Here is a 19735-nt window from a genome sequence, read left to right as displayed (position 1 = left end):
AAGCCAAAGCAAGCTTTCCTGAAACTTGAGTAAAAACCTGCCCAAGGTGAACTACCAGGTGGACTGGAGTGGCCACCATGCTGATAATATTCATTGACTCTTTGCATGGGGTAGTGAATCCTACAATCCTATCCATGGCTGGTATGGGAGACAACGTACCAAGTGGATATAGGTACACTTTATTTATGAGTCTAATGGTTATAGAACCAAACTAATATAACATTACAACCTTCATGTACATTTATTACATAGAAACTTAAAACCAAGGGGCTTTAGATAGCAAAGAGTCATTGACCTAAGCAAACATTGGAATATAAAACTTTTAGGAAACCTAAGATCATTCAGACATCTACATTGTTTATAAGGATAATTACCAACTCAACACTGAAATAAGAGGCTTAATGTTAACCAACCACAGTGGCACACACCTGAAGTGCATGGACTAGGAAGATTGAGGCAGAAGAATCATCAGTGAAAGACCAGCCCAAGTTACATAACAAGACCCTGTGTCTCAAACTCCAAAGTCTCCCTTTGAGAAGCTAAGGAAAAATTTTCTTTTTAAATTTTTTTTCTTTCTAATTATGTGTATGGTTGTGTGCTTGTGGGGGTGTGTGTACACGAGTGTAGGTGTGCACAAGGACTATGGGGTGTCTGTTCCCCTAGCACTAGAGATAGAGGTGATTGTGAGCCACCCAGTATGGGCGCTGGAAACTGAACTTGGGTACTTTTCATGAGCAGGGTGTTTTCTTAACAACTAAGCCCCATGGAGGAATTTTCGTCCCATGCTCACTGGATTCTGCAGCGATCCCCGAGTTTCTCATCACTTGTCTTTGGACATGATTTCTTTCAAAATCATAGCTCTTAATTTCCCTTCTATTTCCAAAACTGAAGTTCCTGGAAATTGACATACGGGGTTTTTTCAAACAGTAATTTGGGTTTTTAAGACTATCAAGTCTTGGAAGTAATAATTTAAATTTTTCTCAAAGTTAACAGGTTATAGGAATATTCACTAAGTTTTAAAATTTGTTTAATATTTTATGAATAGTTTTTCAAAGGTTTTCTCTTTCTCTTCTGATTTGACTAAGAATAGTAGCAGCTTAATATACTTGGGGGCATGTACTCTCCACCCACTAGGAAGAGTAACAATTCTTCTCTTTCAAAGTGAGGAACCAAGGCTTCAACCAGAGATAAGAAGAACTAAAAGCCAGAAGTTCGCCATCTGCTATCCAGAGTGCTCTCACCAAAATCTTATTGGTCAGGACTTTGATCTTGGCCATCTTGGTCTCAAGAAGTGTGGGGAAATAATATTTTGGTGTTTAAGCTACCCAATCATTCATATTTTGCTCTGATTAGCTAATCACAGCAACATAGACACAATATTCTGAACTCCAGCAAAGAAGATGATAGATTAAATAAAACCCCTTGGCCAGAAAGAAGTGAGATTCCATGGAAACAAAGCAAACACTTCCCAGGTGCATCTGGCTGGAGGCTGAGAATACCTCAGAGAGGGGTGGCAGGGAAGGTGTGTGTGGATAGGACAACTCACAGAGAAAATGATGTGTTGCAGCTAAGCATACCTGCTAGTGTGTGGTAACTCCGTCCTCAATGGGTCATTTTCTGTTGGCATTGCATGCCATGATCTGGTAACACACTTTGTCAGGGCTGAATCAAGGATTCACAATTATCCCTCCATGGTTTTAGTTTTGTGAACAAGAGTGTCATACTTCACTATGGCCACAAAAATAGCTTCTGAAGTTTTATTCTTCAACTTCACACTTTTCCTTATTTAAACACAAATCCATTGCAACCTATTACGGGATAAAAAGTGGGATTCTCTAAATGTACTTTCCTCCAAATACAAACATGATTTTCTCAACATGACTTACTGAGCAATTTCCTTTCTCTATTGATTTTGTGATAGAATCTATAATAAATAAGTCCCTTTGTGTTTTCTTTTACCTATTCTGTAGTGATGATGGTATGATATATTTTTTCATAAGTTTTTAAGCATTTGCTTTCCATTTTAAAGTTTTACATATATTGTACATGTCATACATTTGACCTTTCTGGAGTATATAATTCAGGTTTTAGTGGATTCACAAAGTAATGCAAAATATCTCCAAGTATAGTAGGCTCAGTAGTAAAGAGCACTGGCTATTCATCCAGAGGACCTGGGTTTGATTCCTGACACCCACAGCAGAATCCATGATTATCTGTAACTTCAAGTCTGGGGGTCAGACACCTCCTTTTGACCTCCATGCACAAGGCACACTGTGGTGCACAGACAGACATGCCGGCAAGATACTCATATCCATAAAATAAAATACAAATTTAAAAACTGTCTCCATCTTTCTTATTTATATCAGAATGTATTTGTCACCTGAAAAGGCACGAGTCACCCAGTCACTTGTCTCTGTGGCAAAAATCTCTGACAACAGAAACTTAGAAGAAGGTTGGCATTGCCTCACAGTGGCAGGGTGCAGTCCGTCATGGAGGGACGGTTGACAGCAGGAGCATGAGGTGGCTGGTCACACTGCATCTGTAGCCAGGATGCAGATGGCACTGGCTTCTGGGGCTTGGCTCCTTTCCTCCTCTTTATTAAGTCAGGGTCCTAGCCTGGAGAACAGTGCTGCCCATATTTAGATAGGGCTAATCAGCTCAATTAAGATAGATCATCTAGACTGCTCTTCACAGCCATACCCAGGGGTTCCTTTCCATAGTGGTTTTAGATAGTATCAAGTTGACAGTCAGGCTTAACAGTGGCAGGCCCTTTATGTTCCCTAGAAGTCACTTTCTCCCACCTCCCTTAAGGTCCTGGCAACCAATAAATAATCAATTTAATTTCTTATGAATTTGCCATGTGGAAATTACATGTGTTTTGGTTTCTTTGATTTTACCAAATGTTTTTTCAAGGTCTATTTATATGGTTGCAGGTATCAATACTTCCTTGACTTCTGTATCTAGATAATAAGAGTCTAGATCATAGACCACTATAATATTTATTCACAGCCTGAAAGACACATGACTAATTTCTACCTTTTGTCCCTTCTGAAAAATATAGATAAGAGCATTCACATACTAGTTTTCCAGTGACTATGCTTCTAGTTTTTTTACTTATATAGCAAGGGTTAGAATTACAGTGGTAGATAAACAGCCTGCCTATTAAAATTTTAGAGCTACAAAAATATTTTCCTCAAATAGTTACCAACTTTCATATCTCCACTAGTGACAACATGTAGAGAACCCAGTTGCTTCTTATCCTTGCCAGAACTTGCTACTTTTCTTTATATCTATCATAATATGTGAACATCAGTACCTTACTGTGGTTTTGATTTGCATGTTTTTCCTCCTAATGACATTGAAAGTCTTTACTAAGTGTCTATGTTCTATATCATACATCGAAATACAAACAAAATCTCCAATTGAGCTGCTTCTCATTGTAGTGAGCTAAAGAGGTCTTTACAGTCTCTGGATATTAGACTTTTGTCAGTTATTTGATTTGCAAGTGCTGTTTCTTTGCTTTCTTGGGCTTTAAACCTTCCCACTTTAAATGCTATCTCTAAAGAATCTTTGTGTACTCTATGGTCCCAAAGAATTCCCCAGGTATTTTCTCCTAAGTTCTTCTTAGTCCATTTTCTGTGGCTATAACTGGGTATGTCTGCTGTATACTTTGTAAAGAAGAAACATTTATTTGGCACCTGTTGAAAGCTGGAAAGTCCAATCTTTGGCGGCCACCTCTAGTGAGAGCCTCCTCACTGGTGAGGTCTTCATACTATCTCAGGATAGTGCAGGGGGGGCACAGAGGTCACAGAGTAAGACATTTATTTAACTTTGTCAAACAGTTCACCTTTGTTTTTTTTTTTAAAGTCATTTTCATAGCTACCCATTAACTAGTATCCATTCATGAAGGCTAAGCTACTAAGTACCAGCCATGTCAGTGTTATAACTTGGTCCCACCTCTTACCATCTTAAAATAAAGTTAAATTTTAACATGAGTCTTGGTGGTGACATTTTTTATTTTTTTCCTTTTATTGAAAATAGATTTTTTTCTTCAGATAATATATCCTAATTATGGCTTCTCTCCCTTTACTCCTCCCAGTTTCTCTCCACCTCCTCTCCCATCCAGATCTACTCCCTCTTTGTTTCTCATTAGAAAACAAATTAAGGAATAATAATAAAATATGATCTAAGATAATACAAAAATTATCACATTGGAACTTGGCACGACAAACAAAAGGAAAAGGGCCCAAGAGAAGGTCCAAACACAAAAGACCCACTCATTAAAACATCCAGAAACCCGTAAAACACTCAGCTGGAAGCCATAATGTATATGAATGGCACCTGGAAGCTTCATACTGGTGCGGACCTGTGCAGGCCCTGTGCATACTGCTTCAGTCTCCGTGAGTCCACATATGTTTTGTTCGTGTTAATTTAGAGAGCTTAGTTTTCTTGATATCTTCCATCTTCTCTGGCTCCTTGTACTCTTTCTGCCTCCTCTTCCATGGGGTTCCTTGAGCCCTGAGGAGAGGAATTGAGACAACCCATTTAGGGCTGAGTGTTCCAAGGCCTCTCACTCTGCATTCTCTCTGATTGTGGGTCTGGGTATTTGTTCCATGTACTGCGGGAGGAAGCTTCTCTGATGATGACTGAACAAGACACGGATCTAAGAGTATAGCAGAATGTCATTAGGAGTCATTTTATTGTTACTTTTCCTCTTCCTTCCTTCCTTCCTTCTTTCTTTCTTTCCTTCCTTCCTTCCTTTCTTCTTTCTTTCCTTCCTTCCTTCCTTCCTTCTTTCCTTCCTTCCTTCCTTCCTTCCTTCCTTCCTTCCTTCCTGTCTTTCTTTCCTTCCTTCCTCCCTGTCTTTCTTACTTTTAGAATGGTAGTATTTGGCTTTACCCTAGGTCCCTGGGGTCTCAGGTTCTTGGTCATTCAGTGTTGGGTACGAGTTCCATCACATGGAGTAGGCCTTAAGTCAAATGAAATATTGGTTTGTAACTCACATTGTGCTATTTATCTTGCAATTATGACAGCACAGCATTGTCAATCCCAGGATTTGTGGCTGTATTGGAGCTTATGTTTCCCTTTGAGTACCATGCAGAGTACCTCGCTGTGCCAAAGAGGCTGGAATATAGGTGTGAGGCTCTATGTAGGCTCCAGTTCAACTTCTCCATATTCAATGAGTTGTGCAGGTTCTGTCTTCAGCAATGGGACCTTGCTGCCAGTTTGTGAAGAGCAACCTATGATCTTGGCAACATCCTGCATTGTTTGGGGAGCCCCATGGGACACCTTTGACCAACACTTCCATTAGATGTAACCCAAACCCAGTACTGGAAGCTTCATTTGATGACAAGAGATGGCCGGTTGGAGACTTTTGTCTTCCTCATTATTTGATGATTCCCATTAGATTGTCTTCAAATATGTTTATGTTTTAGGAAGTTTTTATAATATTATGTTTCTATATTACCCACCAAATATGCCTGAATTTTAGCTGTCTCTCCATACATTCTTTCCCTCATCACCTTTTCCTCTCCCCACTTGTTCCTCCCATTCCAGATCCTCTCATTCAGCCATAACTATATATTCTATTTCCCTTTCCTAACAAGATCTCTCTGTTCCCCCAGCTCCTGACTCTGTACTTAACATCTGTGATTCTAGAGAATGTAGGTTGGTTATTATTGACTTAACAACAAATATCCACATATAAGTGATTACACATCATATTTGTTTTTCTGGGTTGATGAAACTTCACTCAGGATGGTATTTTCTGGTTCTATCTAGTTCCACTTACTTGTGAATTTCTTGGTTTCAGTTTTTAATCGCTGAGTATTACTTCATCGTGGTACATTGTAAATGAACCACATTTTTTTAAAAAAACCCATTTCTCTATTGAGGGACATCAAGGTTGCTTCCAATTTCAGGATATTATAAATAGAGCAGCAATTTACATTGTAGGAAAATATTCTCTATATTAGGATGAGGCATCACTTGGGTATATGCCCAAGAGAGGAACAGCAAGACTGTGAGATTGATCAAATCCCATTTTCCCAAAGAACTGCCACATGGATTTACATAGTGGCTGTACAAGTTCACACTCCCTTGGTGGCGGCAATTAAATCAAAGATAATTTATTGTGTTTGCTTCATTATCTGCTACCATCCATTTAGGAATTTGAGTTATCTTTTGGTTATCTTTTTTTTTGTTTTTTGTTTCTTTTGGTTATCTTTAAACATAGTTTTAAAATTCAAGAATTTAACTTCTTGTAGAAAAGACTTCTTTTCCTAACAAATTACCTTGAAACGCTATTGAAAGTCAATTCTCCACAAACAAATTAACTCATTTGGGGAGCCCCAGTTCTAGCCCAGCATCACACAGTCTTGGTTATTATAGCTTTGCATGATTTTTAAATCTTCTCAGGACTGCTCAGCTGATGTGGGAGAGTCTTCTGTTTGAGTTGATTTCATTGGCTAATAAAAAAAACTGCCTGGCTAATTTGACTGGCCAGCCCTTAGGTGGGCGGAGTAGACAGAACAGAATGCTGGAAAAGGAAGTTAATAAATTGCCATGCCTCTGTCCTCTGGGTCAGACTGCTGTGCCTCTCCTCAGGGAGAGAGATGCGATGAAGCCAGCCGCCAGGTCAGACATGCTGAATATTTCCCAGTAAGACACTGCTCGTGGTGTTACATAGATTATTAGATATGGGTTAGTCAAGATGTAAGAGGCTGAAAATAATGGGCCAGGCAGTGTTTAAAAGAATACAATTTGTGTGTTGTTATTTTGGGGCATAAGCTAGCTGGTGGCCAGGAGCCGGGTAGGATGAAAAGCTGGCCTGCCCACAGCGCCTCACTACACTCAGCTACTCTGGGTGTCTTAAAGTTCATGTGGATGTCAGCACCTAACTTAGCCATTCTGCAAAAAGAAGTCAGGTGACCTAAGGCTGTCACAGCACTGTACTTAATCTAAGCTAAACTGACAAGTATCATGTAGTTATTTTTACAATGTCCTCTAATTTATGAGCATGTCTATGTGGTTATTTATTTGGGTCTTTTCAGTTTCTAACAATGATACTTTACAATTTTAGCTGTATAATTCTGATTTTTTCTTTTTTAAATTTATTCTTACGTATTTTTTCCTTTTGATGCCACTGTAAATGTAATTATTCTTAATTTTTATATCTGCATAACCTTTAGGATGTGGATGTGCAGGTCATTGTGCCCAGTGGTCTGACATTATGAAACCATGCTGGACTCATTTATTAGCTATGGAAATGTGTAAAATTTTCTACACACACAATCACACAGCCTAAAAAGAAGACGTTTCTACCCATTTTGTACTAGTCTGGACATTTTGATATTTTCTAGATCAATAACTCTCACTGGACCCTCTAGCATAATACTTATTGAAGTGGTCGCATTGGAGCATTGTATCCCACTGTGGTAAAGAAAAACTATGTGAGCAAATCAATTTAGAAAAGGGAAGCAGTCAGTTGTGCTGATGTAACCCTAGCACGTGGGAGGCAGAGGGAGGAGGATTTCCGGTTTCAATCCTACCTAATCAGACCGTGGGGTGTGAGGGTGTTTTGACTCATCCAAGGCCTCAGGGATTTTGGTCCACATGGGTGGCCTGTGCTGAGGCAGAGCGCTGTGGTAGAATGGTGTGGTATAGCAAAGCTCCCGGCCACATAGTTGTCACCAGGAGGAAAGTGAGAAGGGAGATAGAAACACATCTAGCCTATCAGGACAGACATTCAGGGACCTATTTTCTCCATTGAGGTTCCGCCCACTAAAGTTTCCACTCTCTCCCAATATTGCCAACAAATTGTGAGCCTATCAGTGAATTCATAATTGATGATGTCAGAGTCCTCAATATCCAATTATCCTCTCAAGCCTCTTAACTTCCCATCTCTGGGCACCCTTGAATGTGGGAACTAAGCCTTCAGCACATAACTCTCTAAATAACTTTCCACGTAGCAATATGTACCCTTGGTTTTGATTTTAAAATTTAATTATGAAAGATTCAGTCTTTCATATTGAAATGTAATTTTGGCAGTGTGCAAAATGCTATTTGGATTTCAGACATTTAATTATTTAGTAAGACAAAATCCAACTGACATTTTTTAGAAATTAAAATTATTTGTATTTTACAAAATGAAGTTTAAAGAGTTTTTTAAAAAATATTCATGCATGTGTGTGTATGTGTGTGTACATACACCTGCTATACACATATGAGTACCTACAGAAGCCAGAAGAGGATAAGAACTCCTGGAACCAGAGCTACAGGCAACTGTGAGATGCCCAGAGTGGGTGCTGAGAAATTGGGTCCTTCACCAGAGAAGCAGGCACTCTTAATCACTGAGTTATCTCTCTATTCCCTTCAGATGTAAAGTCTAAAACATCCTATAATCTGCAAAAATACAGTGGATTATGGCTGTCTTCAATATATATTGCAGTGTGATAGAATTTATACTTTGTGGCATTTGAGCAAATCATGCAGGAGCATAGCATATGTTCGGCTTTCTTTTATGGTCTTAATTACCAGTTTTATTCTTTTCATCACCTAGGAGCTATACATTATTAAAGAAGTTTTTTATATGCAGGTATGCTTTGTTGTACTCGGAATATAATATTTAAAAAATTTAAACCCACAGATCACTAACATGCCTACTTGACATTCTCTGCTGTATCTTAACTAAACTTCCAAGTTGTTCTCCTTTGTAAGTCTTTCAATTCCCCTGTTCCTCAAGCCTGAACAAACACAGATGCAAAGCACCGTCTATTGACCCTATGGGGAACCAGGTGACCACTGCAAGGCAAGCACCCTTCTTTGTTTTTGTGTTTTATATCTGGTGTATCTCCCAGGGGGCTAACATTTGGAATACTTTCTCCCCAGCTGGTGGTCTGTTGTGAGAGGCTTTGGAGCCTTTAGGATTTGAGCCTAGTTAGCTGGGACAGGACAGGAGGAGTAGCTTTGTATTGTGCTTTATACCCGTTCTTGTTCTCTGCCACATGAACAGCCTCTTCCCACTGTCTTCCAAGACCATCAATCCTTACCAAGATGGAGTACAACCTCTATGAAACATTAGCCAAAATTAGCTTTTTCCCACTTAAGTTGCTCCTGCTAGGAATTCGGGTCACATCAACACAAAAGTAACTAAAATGCAATTCAGTGTTTGCTCTAGATATTCTAATAATCTGTGCTGGCTCTTTGCTCGCTTATCAGCAAAGCAACCTTTTGATTGGTTGGGTGATGCTTGCAAATTTCCGGCTGGAGGCATCCTTCCAATCACAAAGGTATTTCTGAGCTAAGTGTCCCTTGCATATATAAAACTCGTGGCTCCCTGCCACACCAAGTAACCATGTGCACTAGTAACTTCTATGTCGTGTACTATGGTTTTTCGATATACAATCAATCTCTTCAAATGTCTCTTTCAGTAGGATTTCATGTTAAATATGCATCATTCCAGTGTGAAATGTCAAATTTCATGGATTAATATTGCTATTCATAGGCATCTCATTTCATTCTCCTCATAAGAAAAAGCTCTATTCGACTTAAAATTTTTGAGTTTGGGTTTAAATCATGAGTTTGTGCTTAAGAGCATTTATTTCAATTTTCTACTTCACTTAGTTTATTTATTTAGTCAGAAATGACTAAAATTGTCAAAGGAGAGTTGATAAAATATTTTAATAATTTCATGTAATTTGTTTTTTTATAGATGCTTTCATTGATAGAATTGAAATGCTAAAGCTTCCTAGTGTATGCGGAGTAACTGGTGGTAGCAATGTTAATACACTGAATTTTGTTTGTAAATATTTTATAAAGAATTGTCCTATATTTTTAATTTGCTTATCATTTCTATTTTTAAATATTTCATTTTAATCAGATTTTGGTATAGATAAGAATGGTGCCTTGAACGTTAGATAAAATATCCTGTAAAACACTATCTGGAACATTTTCTAAAGCATTTGACATATGTTGATCTCCTCTGCGAAGCTCCTGGGAGCACGTGGTGACGATCACAGGAAGGGGACAGATCCTGAAGTGCATTTTCTCCGTCTACTCTAAATAGCCTCCTTCTAATTCGGGCCCGGTCTTCTGACTCGTTCCTGACGACACCTCCCACGTTTACACCCGACGCCCCCACCATTCTGCTGGAAGATTGTACTACAGTGCTCTCAGCATATGTGTGTCCTCCCCTGGAAGAAGTTGCTGTCACTACAATCCGATTTGCAAGGCAACATTGCTTTCAAAGCATTCTCACCATGTGTCTTTTCAGTGATGTGCTGACTTTGGTAAAAACGGGAACTGCATACAAATTGTTACACATTAATACCCAACTGCTTTTCCAGGAAGGATTTCATGGCCCCTTGCATGCTTCTAGTGCCACATTTCAGAGTCAGGCAAAGGCATTTTCTATACTGGCTCCCAGGTTAAAAAAAAAAAAAAATGTGTGTCCATGTCTCACATTTGCTTACCACATGCAGTGTGACACCTGAATCATACTCATAACAAAAACCCAATTAATGCTGGTTACATGAATTGGTAAGTTGAATCTACATAGAATTAACTCATCATCACTCAGTAACAGAGATCACCATTACACTGCAAAGAACCCAGAGAGCTCCTTCAGACAGTGAATGTCTTCTTGAAATAAAGTACAGCAGCTGACCTGTGAACATCTATCAGAGGTTCCTTCAGAGCACTGTCCAACTTTAGAACAACCTCAACCCCTCAGGAAGTAAATGTAAATTATAAAATAAAAGCTTCCAGGCCAACTTTCCAGTGAAATATAATGCTTATTGGCATCTCACAAAAAAAAAAAATGTGTCTAAGTATAAGCAAACCAAGCATAGGCTTGAATTATAATCATCCTGGACAGTGTATTATTCTGGTTTTATAAATAATATCTTCTGGCTACTGATTGAAATGTGCTTTAATGGCTAAATAAAACAGCTGTAAAAACATGTAGTCATTGAGACATATAAGCCTTGTCCAACTGTTGTGTAAGCAGTTTAATATGGGATTAAAACCTATTCTGGAGGGAAATCTATTAAGACAAAATGTTTACAGGGAGATGAAACAGCAGGATAACCTAAAGAAGGTGAAATACTATGAGGGAATTCCTTAAGACAGAGTAAACAACATGGAAAAGATTCAGGAAGTCTCTGAAACTGATGGGATTTTCTAGAACCTCCCACCCTAAGAGTAAAATAAATGACAAAGACTGCTAAGAAAGTCGGAAGAGGCAGCCAGATCTCTGTGAGTTCAAGACCAGCATGGCCTACAAAGCAAGTTCCAAGACAGCCAGGGCCACACAGAGAAACCCTGTCTAATAAACTGAATAAATAAATAATAAGTAAATAATAAAAACTATGGGTTACTTTCAGATGAACCAAGATGCAAAAAGACTCAAAGACCAGACCAGACCAGCTGTCAGGAAGAAGCAGATAGCAGCTGAGGCCACCGAGAAGAAATCAAGACCTGCTGAGCTGTCTGGAAAAGGCTCAAATGAACTGAGCCACAGGAAAGGACACTCTCCAAGCTCATTGAGTTGCCTGCAGGCTGTGCAGTGTGTTCCAGATTCCCAGCTTTTGTGAGCCATCATCTATGCTGGAGTGGGTTTTGGTGATGCAGCTGTCTTTGAGTCATTTCTGCTCCTGTAAGTAACTCCTCACCCATATTCCTGAAAGCAATCCCCATAAAATTCATCAGCTCACCAAGTTGGATTGTGGTAGCATCTGTACTTACTGTGTCAGTTCCCTATCTGGGGTGAGTAGATATTTGCTCTCATCTCTCCAAGAATAGCATCACACAACACCATCTGGACAACCTGTCACATATCCAGTATGGCTTTGTCCTAAGAAAGATTAATTCTAAAAATAAATCTGAGGACCCTGTGTTTTAAAAGTGGGTATTGTTCTTAGACAGGAAACTATCTCATTTTAAAAGAAGTATTAAATTACCTTTCTCTATATAACCACTGAAGGATATAAGTAGAGAACTATTACAGAATAAGGAAAAATACTAGATAAAGAAGGCAAAATATTCTTGTTTTCAAGTAAGAGAGAGTAGCATCTGTGCGCATAAAGATTACTATTTCACCGGAGAAACTCAGGCAGCTGCAGTCAACAGCCACAAGGGCTCTTTTCCCTTAAATGCCTGAATTTCTAATTTGTGATGGATGCTGGACCTCCGAGAGGACCTCATCATTAGCTGAGGTGTCTCTGTACAAAGCCCAAGCTCCTAAAAATGCACAGAGACCCAAGAGTCCAGATCAGATGTTATAAATGCCTTCTTACTCTCTAATTTCTCTCCTGGTCCACATTTCCTCCCTCCACTGCCAAGCAGGAAAGCCAAAGCCTTGCAAGCCCCTTCATTTCCTGTGTGTCTCTCAGCCTTCAGTCATAATCTCTAAGTTATGTGATTCCCCCACACATCCACTATTAGTGACATTAGCTGGGGGGAGGGGGGGAATGACAGGATCCGTTCTAGCTCAGGCCATTCACCACCTGTGGATGATGTCTCATGCACTGCCTGATGACTACACAACCTTATTTCCACATCTATTTCATACAGTCCCTTCTAGGGAAGCCTTTTTAGCTAATGGATCCTATCGCACATCTCACTAAAAGGAGATTTTTTTTTACCACTCCCCTTGCTCCATGCTTATACCTGCAGATGGTCTGCCTGCCTTCCTGTCCTTGCTCCCTGGACACGATCCAAATAATTCTCCATTGCTCTGCTGCACCAGCAATCCTTCTCTCTATTCATTTCTCCCATCAATCAGCATAATTGATATGTCCTGATTTCAAAATGAATCCCCTTGGTCTTAGCTTGCTCCACTGCCATCATTCCTTTTCTTCCTGAACTAACAAATGCAAGAGTTACCCATGGGATTTGTTACTTCCCTCATGGCTGGATATCCGACAAAAAGAAGCTGAATGTAGTCAGCAGCACTTGGAGACAGAGGCGGATGGATCTCTGTGGTTTGAGGCCAGCCTGGTCTACAGAGCAAGCTCCAGGACAGCCATGGCTACAGAGAGAAACCTGTCTTGAAAACCAAATAACCAACCAACCAACAAACAACAAAACAACAAACAAAAAACAAGCAAACGAAAACCTGGAGCTATGCCTGTTTTGGCTCCAAATTCAGTCTATTTGGCTAAAGTCTTCAAGGCTGTACTGTAGAGGATTTGCCAGGTCTACATTTGTTTGAAGATGTTAGGGGCTTTGCTGGCTAATGTGGGGTTGGCGAAGGAAAGAAAGGACAAAGCATGCTGTTTCGTCTCAGAAGCTGCCCACAAGCTGTGTTGTTTTGTTTTCCTTGTTTTCATAGTAAATCACTGTCAAGATGCATACCTGTTCTCTTAGTCGCTGGTCACGTGTCTTGTGGGGCAGGATCTGTGGGACTCTGACTTGCTCATGAGTTGCATAGCAACCCCAAGTCCTATCCTCCCAGCAGTCTGCCCTAACAATACCCTGTGTGCCCCAGCCCACCCTGACTTAAAATAGAATGTGTGGTGCCGTGAGTCATGTGAAAATGGTTCTCTAAAAGACTCCCTGTTACTTCAACAGGGAGTGCTCAACGAGAAGGCACTCAGAGCAGCTGTGTGACTAAGGGAAAGATACCGACCTCAGCACTAGGAAGAAAATGGCTTATGGGTACATTAAGGAAACATCAAGAGGTCAATGAGACCTTAGAAGAGAATGCAAAGCAAGAACCTGGAAATGGGGGAGTATCTGAATGCTTCATGTCACCAAAATGAAATAAGCCAAGCATATGCTTGGAGTTTGTCAGATAATGCAAAGTCCAAAGAATTTTTACTACATATATCTGGGCTCTTCTAGTTGATGATAATGGAAGTGTGCCGCTGGCTCCTGGGACCCTGCAGAGGGCACAGGCTGACTGAGGCTAGAGTAGAGACAGACTCCTATGCCCGCTGCACCCCCAGAACTGTATCTACATACAGGGTAAGGGCAGTGGGTGTTTAGAAATAGTCACCAATACTTATTTCCCCAAAGGCCAACTATGAAGTTCAAGTGGAGACAAGTGCCTCTGGGTGGGAAGGAATACTTTAAAAATGCCAGTGTGTGTCATGCAACAAAATAAGCGACATGGTTTTCCAATCAAAGTGCAGATCTGGGGCAGAGGGAAGTTAGGGCAGCCTGCTGGAAGGATAGAACTTCGGTTCTACAGATAAGGAAAAGGAACTTTTATTATCACTGAAGTAAAAAGGGAGATACTTAAGTACCTAGGCAAGGGAAAGGAATGATAAACACCGTGAACTCAAATGCTCTGTTGACATATTGAAAGATGTATGTGGTATGTGTGTGTGCACACGCACTCGTGCATGTGCACACATGCTAGGGGTATAGTTGGGGATAGAGGGCTGCCTTGAACATCACAGCATGTTCAACAGAAACCTTGTCCTTTACCCCACGCCTCTGATTAGCAAATAAGACCTCTGGTTTCTCACCCAGTTGCTGAAAGGTACACCCAAACATCTGTCCAATGAAGACTGGTCCCCAGTTCTAAGATTTTCTTCCTTAATTCTCTGGATTTGTAGAAATATTTACTGTGGTTTCATTTGTTCCTAGTCCATCTAAAAGTCACTTGCATCCTGTTTGCTGTTTTCTCTAGCATCCCTTCCTAGGTAAAAGAAAGGGACATTGGGTTGTGTTTTGTCACATTACAAGTCAATAATCTCTGGAATGTCTGTGTCAACAGAAGAATCAGGAGAACAATGGTGGCACTGTGTTCTTCCAGTACTGGAACCCTATTTTGGTGACAAGAGATGGCCATGGAACAATGTTACAATTTTAAAAGTCTTACAACTTTCTGCAAAACTTAACAATGAACTTATAATTTGGTATATCCTGACTCTCCAGTGTTATACTGTAATTCATGCCAAATGAATTGTGAGATTAAAAATTGCCAATGTAAGTTTCACCTATGAATAAGGTTTCATAATTATATTAAATATATTTTTATTTGTCTACTTTTAGTATTTACAAAGCAGTAAAACTATTCTTATTTTCCTCCATCACAATATACATGATCAGGTTTTTAGAGATTATGGATTTTTAAGTTTATACAGAAAATACAAAGTCACAAATTCTTTTTCTGTCACAAACACATAAAATTATTGGAGTAACTATAACCAAACAATTAAAAGGCCAGTATTACAAGAACTTTAAGTCTTTAAAGAAAGAAAATGAAGAAGACATCTGTAAAAGGAAATATCTCCCATGGTCTTTGATATGTAGATCAGCAAAGTAAAAATGACAATTTATAAAAATCAATCTACCCATTTATTGCAGTCCATTTTATAGTTTTATTTCATTGCTGTTGCTAGGCCTGAGCACTCTACTGAATATGAGTGGAAAGAGTGGGTACCCTTGTCTTAGTCTGGTGTTAGAGGAAATGTTATTATTTTTTCCATTTAATTTATATTAGCTATATTTCTTATCACACACATTTTATATATCATCATTTCATTATCATTTATGCCCTGGCAATGCTTAAGCATGCATGGGCAGCCTGTTTATGGTGGTTCTCCAACTGTTCCTATCCTGGGCAGACCTAGATACTTCTGTTATTATCATATCCAAGTCTTCCTTTATGCTGTCTATCCAGTGTTTTTTGTGGCCTTTCTCTTTACTTTATCCCATGCACCCCTCCAAGCAGTGCTATCTTCAGGTATCTGCTGTCATTCATTCTCATAACATGGCTGAAGTATCTCAAGCACCGGTTGCTGTATCCTGTAGTTACTTCCTTCTGTAGGTGGAGATGTTTCTTAATATCATTGTTGCGCAGCCTAGCTCTTCATGTTGACGCCTAGAATCCTCCTGAGACACACCACCTCAAACACACTCAGCGGCTGTTCTGAGGAGCCTTTCGTTGTCCAGGTTTCAGAGTTGTAGACAAGGCAACTCAAGACAAGTGTCTCATATACTTAAAATTTTGTTGTTGTCTTTATGTCTCTTGCCGACCAAACCTTCCTTAGTGCCTGGAATGCAGGCCCTCGCTATCTCTATTCGCCTCTGACATCCAAAATAATAATTCCCCCTCCTTTGAATTGATTGTAATAAAGAATCAGAACCTCAAAAAAGAAAAGGTATTGGTCCATTTAAATTGTTTTAATCTCAATTCCATTGGTTACATATCTATTTTTGTGCCAATATCATCCTGTTTTCATTACTATAGCTCTATACTAGAGCTTGAAGTCAGGGGAGGTTGATGCCTCTATACAGAATTCTTTTGTCTATCCTGGAATCTTTGTTTTTCATATGAAGTTCAATATTGGTCTTTGAAGGCCTGTGAATAATTGTGCTAGGATTTTGATGGGAACTGCAAAGTCACAAATTCTAATGAAACATTCTGAAACAGTTTTATAAGGTGATGTATTTTATTTAATCATCATCAGATAAGGAATTCACAACAAGTAACTTAAAATGAGTTTTTAAGATACAGATTTTTCTAGAAAAATCTAGAAAAGAATGAATAACATTGGATTTAACCAACTCAACAGGTAACTATTTTAATTTGCATTGTTTGCCTATCATTTTGTCTATTGTCTCGCATTCCTGGTTATCTTGAAATAACTCAGGGAAGAGATGAGGTACTGCTCTGCCGTGGTTATAAATATTAGCTGTGGTGGCTAGAACACTCATTTTTGACAGCTGTTAATTTTTTCTTGTAGATCCTTTTTGACTTCAGAAAATCAGAGAATCACAAAGTATTCAGTCTTCCTTTAGGGAGAATTAAATACAACACCAGCATTAAAATTTCCCTCATGACTGGACTTGAAGTCTGACTAGCTAAATAAGCTATTCAATTAGAAATGTTAGTTTGCAATTCAGGAGCCAAAGACAGATGAATTGAATGTAGCTGTTTTTATACACCGTTGACTGAGACTGTCAGTGTCCCTTTGATTTCTTGACAGTTTAATTTCATGTTAACTTTAAATTATCAAAAGTACAATGATGAAAAACTTAACTATCCTAGACCTGAGGGTGGAGATAATCCACAGAATGTATCAAGCTTGTTCAAATAGGTTTGTCAATAACATGATGGAATAGAGGGAATCAATTTTCTCTTGAAAGGTATTTCTATACTTTTGTTAGAATGTAAGGGAAATCCATCTGAAGTAAAAATCGTGTGTTACAGAAAGGCAAAGCAGCTGTGCGGAAGCAGGATACAAATCAATGTGTGTGTGACTGCATATAATATATACGTAGATATATATGCATATGTAATAATACCATTCAAGGTTTTTGAGAGTTTTTCAGAAACATAGGTAGAAAATACACAGAATATTGGGGGGGGTGCCTGCTCTATGCCAAGGAGATTAAAATTTTATGTTTGAAGACAAAAATAACATCAGGCAGTGTGACTAGTGAATGGGGATGAAGAAGTGGGGAGAGGGGACCAGAGCCTAACCAAAGTGCTTGCTTCCCTTTGAAGACTGATCAGAAAACAGCTCCAGGACAGAAAATCCAGCGATACCCTGACTCATATACAGGGAGCTCCTTGCAGACTCTCAGGCCTGAGAATCTTGCCCTGCTCCCCACTGCTTGTCAGTCACCATCCACTGGCTTCTGGGGCCTTGCTACCATACTGATTCCCTCTCAATCTGTTCCTTTTCTCTATTCTTCCACACAAAAATGGTTTTAGAAAACTCTGTTCAATCACTCAAGACTGAAGTCCCAGCTTTTCTGCAGATTGCAAGCTATGACAAACAAACACGTGTGTGTGTGTGTGTGTGTGTGTGTGTGTGTGTGTGATCTCTTCTGGTCTTACTCCACTAATGTAAACACAAGAAATGAGGAAGAACAACAGCACTCGTGTATGGACAGCCTTGACTACGTGCAAAGACTCAGGCCTGCTTCACAGCCAAGTGAGTATCAGTAGGAATTGCCTGTTGATGTTTTTCCACCTGATCACAGGACATCTGAAGCCCATGAGGCTGTCTGCAAGGCCATAAAAGTTGAAGGTACAATGTGAATTCTAATAGACAATTAACAGGATATATTTTGTTTATTAATGCAGAAAGACTTGATTTCAAGGAAGAAATCAGACAAATGAGGTTATAGAAATTAATTGACTATCATGATGTCCAGTACATGCTAAGTGCTTAATTATCAGCATGTACTGATAAGTCCAACTTGAAAGTTTTTAAAGGTGGTAAATGTGCTTATGATTACATTGCTGAATAATAGCAGAGACTGCTTGAATTGATAGCTAATCCATTTCCATAGCAATCAGGAACCTCCTACATTTGGAAATTGCACCACCCGTTACCTCTCCTTGACTATGAATAGTATAAATGGCAAGGCTCTCCTAGTGTGCATATGAAGCACCCCTCTGGCATCTTAGGTTTTATTTTTAATTAATATCTCACCTATTTCGTGAACTTTTGTATATTTATACAATAGATTTGGTCATCTTCATCTACCACTGCCTCCTTCCATCTCCCTCTAGTGTACCCTCCCAACTCCATGCCCTCTTTCCATTTATTGATTTATTGCTGTCAACAGCAATTAGTGTTACACATGTGGACATGAGGATGTAACCATTCACTAGGGCATAACAACCACCTGAAGCGATACCCCAAAGAAGAGTGACTTTCTGTCTGACAGTAGCCATCAACTGCTCTCAGCTCTTCTACCAAGGTTGAAACCTCAGAAGCCCCGCCCCAGTTCCCGATGGAATTTTGACTGGCAGGATCTTGTCTAAAAGATCCCGGGTGCTATGAACTGATGCAGAGCATTTGTGTTTGGTCAGATGTCTTTGCCTCACAGCTCCTCTCTTCCTTCAGCTTGTACACCCTTTCTGCCCACTGTTCCACAATGTTCTCTGAGCCTCAGATGGGGGATGTTAACACAGATGTTTCATCCACGGCTGAGCACTCAGCAACACTTGTCCCTTCGGCCAGATGTGAGTCTCTCTCCGCATACCTTAACCACTACCCAATCGCTAAAGAATCTTATCCGACCAAAGTCGCAAGCAGCACAGACCTATCAGTGTAAACAGAAACAGACGGAAGGCAGTTTGACTGCATGACCATTTACCATAACACGCACAAGTGGTTCCCTCCAAGTGCTTATAATCATGGATTTTTAAAATGTTTACAAGAAAGTAAAACCGTGCCCACGGAGCAAGTCTCAATCGCAAGGCAGAAAGTGGTTGGTTTCTCCACACATAACATCCTGCCCACTGTTGTGCCAGTGGGTACATCTTCTTTTTTCTTTGGTTTTTCGAGACAGGATTTCTCTGTAGCTTTGGAGCCTGTCCTGGAACTAGCTCTTGTAGACCAGGCTGGCCTCGAACTCACAAAGATCCACCTGCCTCTGCCTCCAGTGGGTACATCTTAACAGGCCAGGTATTACATATTGTAAATATTATAGTGGACCAGTATTACATATTATTATTAGTGTCCAGCACTAATAGGGATGGGGAGTACTGCATCAAAAAGATACAAGCATGGAATGAGATGGGAGATGAAGAAATCATGGCGGGGAAGGGAGGAAGGCTACCAAAATGAAGACTCTATGGAAACCTATAATCTCACGGTAAAAATGTAATTGAGGGGATAGTAAGAACACAATGATATGAAGAATGTGAGGAGCACTCCAGATTAAATGTCTACGTGTGGATGGTGCCAGGTGAGTGAAGGAGATCACAGAGTACAGAGAGTGTTAGCCAAATTAAGGATGTATGAAGAAATCTCTCCTA

Source organism: Arvicola amphibius, chromosome 11 (assembly GCF_903992535.2).
Source record: "Arvicola amphibius chromosome 11, mArvAmp1.2, whole genome shotgun sequence".
In the NCBI taxonomy this organism is placed as follows: domain Eukaryota; kingdom Metazoa; phylum Chordata; class Mammalia; order Rodentia; family Cricetidae; genus Arvicola; species Arvicola amphibius.
Note: the sequence above shows the minus strand (reverse complement) of the source record.